A 7,578-nucleotide genomic window follows, 5' to 3' on the forward strand; every position below is an offset into this window, starting at 1 on the left:
GGAAATGGCTTTAAATCAAGTCCCAGGAGAGAGGTGACCCAGTGAGCTCTGTGTGGGACCCCAGGCAGAGGCTTGCACAAGCAAGGAAGGACAAGCAACAGGCTGCAGACACAGGACCTTGTCTTACTGACATGAACGCAGGCTAAACATAAGTGCTATTAACAGTGCAATTAAATATATTCCTAAGCAGTGATATTCTCCCAAGCTCAGAGTTTTGCAAGAAGAATAGGAGCACTGCCTGAAATAACGGACCCCGTTACCTTTGACAGGGTGGCTTTGGGTGGCAGCAGGAACCCGTCGCTGCAAACCAAACACACAGGTATGCTCGGTGAGGCAGCGGGAGCGGTCCCCAGGGATTAGCTGCTACAGGCACACAGCGCCTCTTCATAATGCTCTTGGCCATAAATCGATGCACTTGCTGACAGCCAGCCTGGGTTTCCTTTCTTTCCCAGGTTTGGATCGATAGGCCTTCTTTTCCCACCTTAAATAATTTCTTGATCACTTTGTGTTATTTTCACTCACAAATTTGTATATAAATATCATGTGTGCCACTTTTGTTATCTTTCTTCTAGGTGGCATTGGAGTTATCCCTTCAACTCAGGACACAAATCATACTCTCTAATCTTGTATCACAATTGCTGCACAACTTCAGCCCCCTCCAGGGCATTTATTTTTACAACTTGATACAAAACCTTCCCCTTGTGCTGACACAACACTGAGGTTGCATATTTAGGTACTTAAAAGCCAGGAAATGTAGAAACTGAGGTTAAAAGTGGAATGAAACTATGATATCACACGTGCATGTTGTGGCACCCACTCAGACCCCACAGTCTGCAGTTGAGGAGCGCTCCTGTAAGAGGTCTATGTGTTTGCTGTCCATAAGGACTTCAGGGGTGATGACGCATGCTGCTGCTCAAACAATCCAAGGCAACGCAGGCTACCAAAGCCTGCTTCCTTCATTTATTTCTGTGCTGAAAATAATCCATGAAAAAGTTTTCTGCCTGTGCAAGGTAGGCAGAAAGAGTTGAGGCTTCCTTGGAGGAATTATGCCCTGACAAATTTTGCCCAGGGCAAATTTAAAGACTGTTTTCAGCCACAGAGCAATCCATTTTTCAGCTTCTACATATCTGAGAAGTCAGCAATGAGTTTGTCAACGTCTGGCTCTGGAAGTCAGTGTGGTGCTGCTGTTCAGCAGGTCGCAGCAAGGCTGCAGGGAGACTGGGGCAGGCCATGCCCTGGGCACAAGCAGAGCCAGGGGATGATGCTCTCTCTCCGGGATTTCTCGATGCAGAGAGGTTTTCTCCATTGCTCACAGAAGGCATTTCTCAGGGTTTCTTTTCATCTCGTGGTATCAGTTCTCATCAGCGTGTGCTGGTGCCCTGTGTATGCTGATGGCATGGTGCTTTTCAGCCTCTTGATCACTTCCACCACCAGAAAAGCTCCTCTTCACCCTACCTGCCATCTGTCTGTGTCAGGCTCTGATCCAACCTTAAGCTTCCTTGGCGAACTCCGTCCCCAAATCACCCTTTGCAGCATGGATGCCCATCAGCACAACGAGTCTGGAGGAGTGGAGAGGTTGCTGGGAGGTGAAACCAGAGGTGACTGGAGGAAAACCACGGGGAGCACAACCACATCCCACCTCCTCCCTCTCACCCGCAGGCGCCCCACACTGCTTGGTGCTCCCTGAGTTACTGAAACACCTGCAGTGCACATGCCAGTCCCACCATTCCCGTCACGGGGCCACGATATTGAACCTGCTCTGCCAGCAGCAATTCATTCTGGGGGCAGGCAGGAGGGTGATTTTTAACATCTAAAGTCCAAACAGATGGTAAATTCCTGCATCGGGTTTTGTGGCCAGAATCTAAAGGCTCAGATGCATCTGTCACAAACACCATTTCAAGTCTTTCTTCTCCAAGCCTTTGTTTTCTTCTTATTGCTTTGACACCAACAGACTCCCTCCGGAAATACAGGAATTGTGCTTGCAAATAATACAGCCCCAGCTTTCTCAAGACCTAAAGTCTGGCATTGAAGAGAACGATTGTGTCTGCCTCTGGTTTCTTTGGAAAGACAAAATTTACTTTGGCAGTGCTCCTCTGCATTGGTGGGCAGAAAACATCTAAGACACTCTTCTGAATTATCCTCTTTTAATTTTTTTCCCTTATGTTTATTTCTTATTTCCAAGAAAGGTTAAATGGGCCAAAGTAGAGGACTTCTCTCAAGGTGCCTTTCAGCCTTGTATTATATTGCTCTGGGTAGAAAACAAAATAGGAAAAAAAAAGAGGGGAAAAAAATATGAGAGGATTTCACGAGCCTCTAATTTTAGGATGAATGAAAGAGAGAAAATGCAACATGTGAGGAATGAGGACAGATGTCCCTGCACAGCTCCAGCAAAGTCCACTCAGCACTGGGGACAGAGGACAAGGAATAAACTCTTGCACCATCCTCTGCATAGCCATTAAGACTCACAACTTATTTTCTGCCTCTAAGGCAGCTTTCTACACAGTCCAGGAGCCTGGGAGCTGTGCTTTTGCCACTGGTGAGTCCCAGCACTGCACGGGAGCTCCTTGTTAGGAAGGAGAGCACTTTCTACCCTATTACAGGAAGTGCCTGCAGATCCTTGGTGTTATATATATAGTATTTTAAACTCATCATCAATGTTTTTTATTTTTTTTTTCTTAAATTCGAAAGCATTCAGAACAATCCACTGGCCTTATGTGTAGCTGGCTGATAAAGTCACAAAGAAAAAGGCAGCTTCACTCCAGAAAAATACACTTTTTGTCTGCTTGTTTTTGTCCTCTTGGTGTCCTTTGCTGCTGTCTCTTGTTCTTTCAAGGACAGCAGATATTCTTTCTTTCTCTCCCTCTCTTTCCCTCAAGTAAAAGTCTTAAATTTCTATTTATTTTTTTAAAACTCTGATTTTTAGTAAACTTTGCTGGAAAAGCAACAGAAATGGACCTGGCATATAACCCTGGGCTGCAGAGTATAGATGCTCCTGTGTGATATCATTAAGGGAAGGCTGTATGACCCCCCATTTCAGAGTCATAGGGTGTCTAATGCGATGCTAAAATGCAAGAGAAGCTTTTAGAGCAGACAGTAAAGCGATTTATTGGTTGCCTCCTGTGAGACCACCAAAGGTGCGTGCTTGAGTTAGGGTCAGCACCCTATCTTTGACTCTGTCATCTCTGTCTTTGAGTCAGAAATCATGCTTGAGGGCTTTGGAGGGAGGTGAAGCAGCCCTTGAGAAGGCCAGAAGGGCCATGGGGGGTCTGTTCCACCCCAATGCTGCGACACAGCCCTTGAGAAAGCGAGGAAACCTCCAATTGCTCGTGGAGAGAGAGGGGGTTAAGGCATCTGGAGAAGAGAGCAGAACACCTTTCCTGAAAGCAGCAAGGGCAGGAGCATGGGAAGGTGGCAGCTAGTCAAAGCTCTGCTAGTCTTGGATTGATTTTTCATTTAAAAGTACAAGGGGGTGTCAAATTTTTGTGTTTGTGTTGACCAAACCTCACCTCCCGAGTGGGAATTTCATGCAGAGCACCAGCCTGTTCCCTTCCAATTAACCTTGCTTCCATCTCCTCCTCTTCATCAGGCAAACCAGGGTAAAATTCCAGAGTTACCCCTGGGTTTTCCCATTTGTAAGTGTAGCTTTTTTTTTCTCCTTGTCCTCCTTTTCACCTTTATTATTCTCTCAAGCTGCCTCCCAATATGACAGGTGGTGAAACTGTTAAAAAGCACATACAAAGCCGTGACAAAATTTCAGTTTAATGTATGTGGTTAATTTCAACGAAAAAGCCTATCAGTGTTGTCACTGGCCATATCAAGAATATTTCCAGGGTTCTGTACTTGCAAAGCAGCTAACAAACATTTCAGTGATGAGCTTCTACATGAGGTGCTGGATGTGGGGGAAGATCCTGCAGACCGTGAACCCCTCTGTCCTTGCATCACCCTGACAATGCAAACAGTGTCTGGCTGCAGTTGGCTTTAAGTGTATCGACAGCGATGAATAAACCAAATCTCTGTGCTGTGACCTGAATATGAAAATTTTTATAATTTGACACACGTTTTTTGTTGGGAGTTGGTTTGGTTGGGATTTCATGACTGCTGCTGCTGGAGGGATGGGCACACATCTACACAGCTTGTAGGAAATGGACTTTTTATGGTGGAGAAGAGCACACAAGCCAACCCTGCAGATCTAAACCTAGGGTGAAATTTGCATGACAAAATATTTTTGCAAAAATCTTATGTTTGGGGGGGGGGAAGACAAGGGGAGGGAGCGGCATGGGACATTTGCATCCACATAGCAGGGAGATGCCAGCAGCAGCGTGGAGAGGAGCAGCCCCAGCCCACGCTGCCTTGGTCCCATGGGGACGTGGGACATCTGCCTCCACCTTGCTCAGACCAGCTCCTGCTTTGACATAAAGAGATTTCACCAGGCTCATCCAAAAAGCAACGTGGACCGCGGCCACAGGATGGCAGCAGAAACTCGTCGATGGCCTCCAGCTCCAGTCCTGGCCTGTATCCTCACCCTGCGGTGATGGACTTTCCCTATTCGAGGCAGAGAACCAAATCATTTGTTGTCTGAAGGAAATTTCCCCACTTTTCCATCCGGAGACCTACTTTGGTGTTCCAAGGAGACAGCATGAAGACAGAGGGTAGCGGTGTGCACACTTTTGGCCTGTAGCACACGGGTTTCCTACGGCAGGACACAGGCACACCTTGAAGGCTAGCTGATGGGAGAACTCTCCATAAATAAATAAATATATATATATATACACATATGTATATATAAAGGCTGTTCGTTCACCCTGCCCACCTCCACTCCACCAGGGCACCACCAGCAGTGCTTAGCCAGCCTTTAAACACACACTTAGGCTTTTTAGCCTTTCCAGCCCATTTCAGATGCGTTGTTCTCTTCTTCGTTTCCCCCCCTTTTTATTGACCTGTCAAGCTATGTTGTCCCTAGGAGGGGGACTCTGCAAACTTCAAAGAATCAGTGCTACTGCCCCTGCCTCTTCTTTCTACCTACAATAATGTGGCTGCATTTTCTCCTTTAACAGGTAGATGACAGATGTTTTTGTAGGAAGAGAAGGTGAATGAATATTTTGGTAGCCCTAGGATTTTGTTGTTTTTTGTTTGTTTGTTTGTTTGTTTTCCATTTCCATGGGTTCAGCCAGCACACAAAAACTTAAATTTGGCACACAGTTCTCAAGGTTTTCTCACTAAATTCTGGGAATTCAGATTTGCATCCAGAGCTGACAGCATCCCCAGCCTGACCTTCCTAGTGCTATTTTAATCCCTGCAGGTGCAGAGGCTGGAAGGGAGGTGTCATTTGGTATTAAAGAAGTTATCGGGGCATTTTTTGCCCCAGAGTGGAAGAGTGCTCCTTCCTTGCCTCTTGGATGAAAGACAAAGAGGAGATGGGCCAAAGAGCCAAAAGTGAAGGTACACGGTGATGACCAAGGGATACTTCAGTGATGGCCTTTCGTTAGACAAATCTGGAGGGGCTTTCTCATCCACAGCCAGCACTGGGTAATATGGTGCCTGGGAGGACCATGGTTAGGATGGGTGGCACGAAAAAGTCCCCAAAACAGGTTTGCAGGAGCAGGGATGAAGGAAGGTGCTTTCTTTGCAGTGCTTAGCAAGGGCAGGTCTGGGCAGCAAGTGGGGGAAGAAGATAGCCCAGCAGCAAGCAAAACTCCCTGCCAAAAGCTGTGGATCATGCCTGAACTTAAATAGTGCCTTTCATTTTAATATTTTGCTGCGGGTTTTGTAAAGAGACCAAGGAAGCTCTTCCCCTTTGAGAGCAAGGTTCTGGGGCTGTCTTACAGCTTCAGTGTCCCGGGGATTACGGTAGCTCGAATGGCTACCTGCAGAGTTTATCTACAAAGGATGCCCGTAGGACTTTTCAACGCTGTTCCATCGTGGGTTTATCACTCGCTGGCCTCCAGAACTCAGTGCAGGCTTTAGGGGCAGTTTGCTAAAGTGTCTGCCAATGCTGATTTAGATCTCTTCCTCTGCACTGTGTGTCTTAGTCTCTTTAGCACAAGGGATCTGCTTAGCTCCTGCCTTGTCCCAATTTACTCGCATTCACCTGTGACAGACCCTACCTGAGAAAGCCTCCAGCAGCAACTCAGACAGCTTGCTGCACATAAGGATGTATGTGTGTGGGGCTATCACAGCCGTGGGCATGCTGGGGCCTGAGACAGAGAGGGGTGGGGTATTTCCACACACACACAGCAGCATGTCTGTGTGTGGTGCCCCAGAGACAGCCCTTTCCTCATCAGGCTGAGAGCAGAGTTGTCAAGTGAAGAGAGCATCATCGGAGAGCACAGCTGGTGTGGGAAAGCCATATGCCCTAGCCCTCAGGGTATTTTCTTTGTCCCAGGATATAGGGACAAGAGCAGGCAGCTGGTCAGGCAGGGTGGCCAGATGAATGTCCATGCCTCCAGCTGACCACCTTGAATTACCTTACCCAATGGTGTTCAATGGCCATGGAGCAGGAGGAGTGATGGGGACGGTAACTGGGATGCAGCAGCGCTCTCCTTCACCCTTAAAGAGAAGAAAATCCTCAATATTTGACACCTGGGGGAAAGAACAAGACCACTGAGCCACCCCCTCTATCATTTCAAGATCCCGCTGGTGAGTCCATAACACCCCCTTGACAATGGCATGAAAGGTGGATGGTGGGTCCAAGTCTGCCCAGACTCACCACCATTGTCAATCAATATCTATCATCAGTCAGAGCTGTTTCTACACCTCTGTGAGCTGTCTTTTTTTTTTTTTTTTCAACTCACCATCATGGAAGTTCTTCCCCATCTAAATCCAGTTTAAGTCCTGTTCCTACTGAACAGGAGTCCATATCTCTCTTTAACCAGCATTACCATCGGCAGAAAGGCCTGAGACTGAAAGGATGCAGAGATTCAACTAACCGTACCACTGAAAAAAGTGGTCCTGTTGTGATCCCTTTGATTTGGCCCTAAGAAATCCCATCAAAAGATGTGCTAAATTGCTGGCTCATAGGAAAATACAAGTCATTTTATTCAGGCTTTAGGGAAGATATACTTTCCCCTTCGATACAGTAGCTAGTGAATCCGTAAGTTAATTGTGATGTTTTGTAGATATCTTACCAATATTTTTGCCAGTGGTGGGTACTTTGAGCTTCTTTCACTTGAAGGATACAAAACCAAGTAACATTATATCATTACACAGTTTCCAAGGTAACTGGAGAGAAAGATAACACTGGCTGGGGTTGCACACTTTGTGATCTCACTTCATTAGCTCATTTCTTTACATCTGCTTGCTTTCCTGGCTCCATTACTCCCTTTGCCTTGAAACCCCAACAGAACTACGACTCCACTAAGTCTCTTACTAGAAAGGTGATATTGCCCAGTGACTATTTGGTGAGAGACAGAAAAAAAATATGTGGACCATTCACCACTCTAATTTCATTCTGGAAGATATTCATTCACCTCAAAAGGGGAATGAGGAGGGAAGTTTGTTATGAAGAAGGAACTGAGAATCCTGTTGCCCCTCCCTCTACCTCGGTGGCCTGAAATGCTTGTTCTTGCTCTCAGAAGACCT

The sequence above is a fragment of the Cygnus atratus genome, chromosome 9 (genome assembly GCF_013377495.2).
Source record: "Cygnus atratus isolate AKBS03 ecotype Queensland, Australia chromosome 9, CAtr_DNAZoo_HiC_assembly, whole genome shotgun sequence".
NCBI classification, from domain to species: domain Eukaryota; kingdom Metazoa; phylum Chordata; class Aves; order Anseriformes; family Anatidae; genus Cygnus; species Cygnus atratus.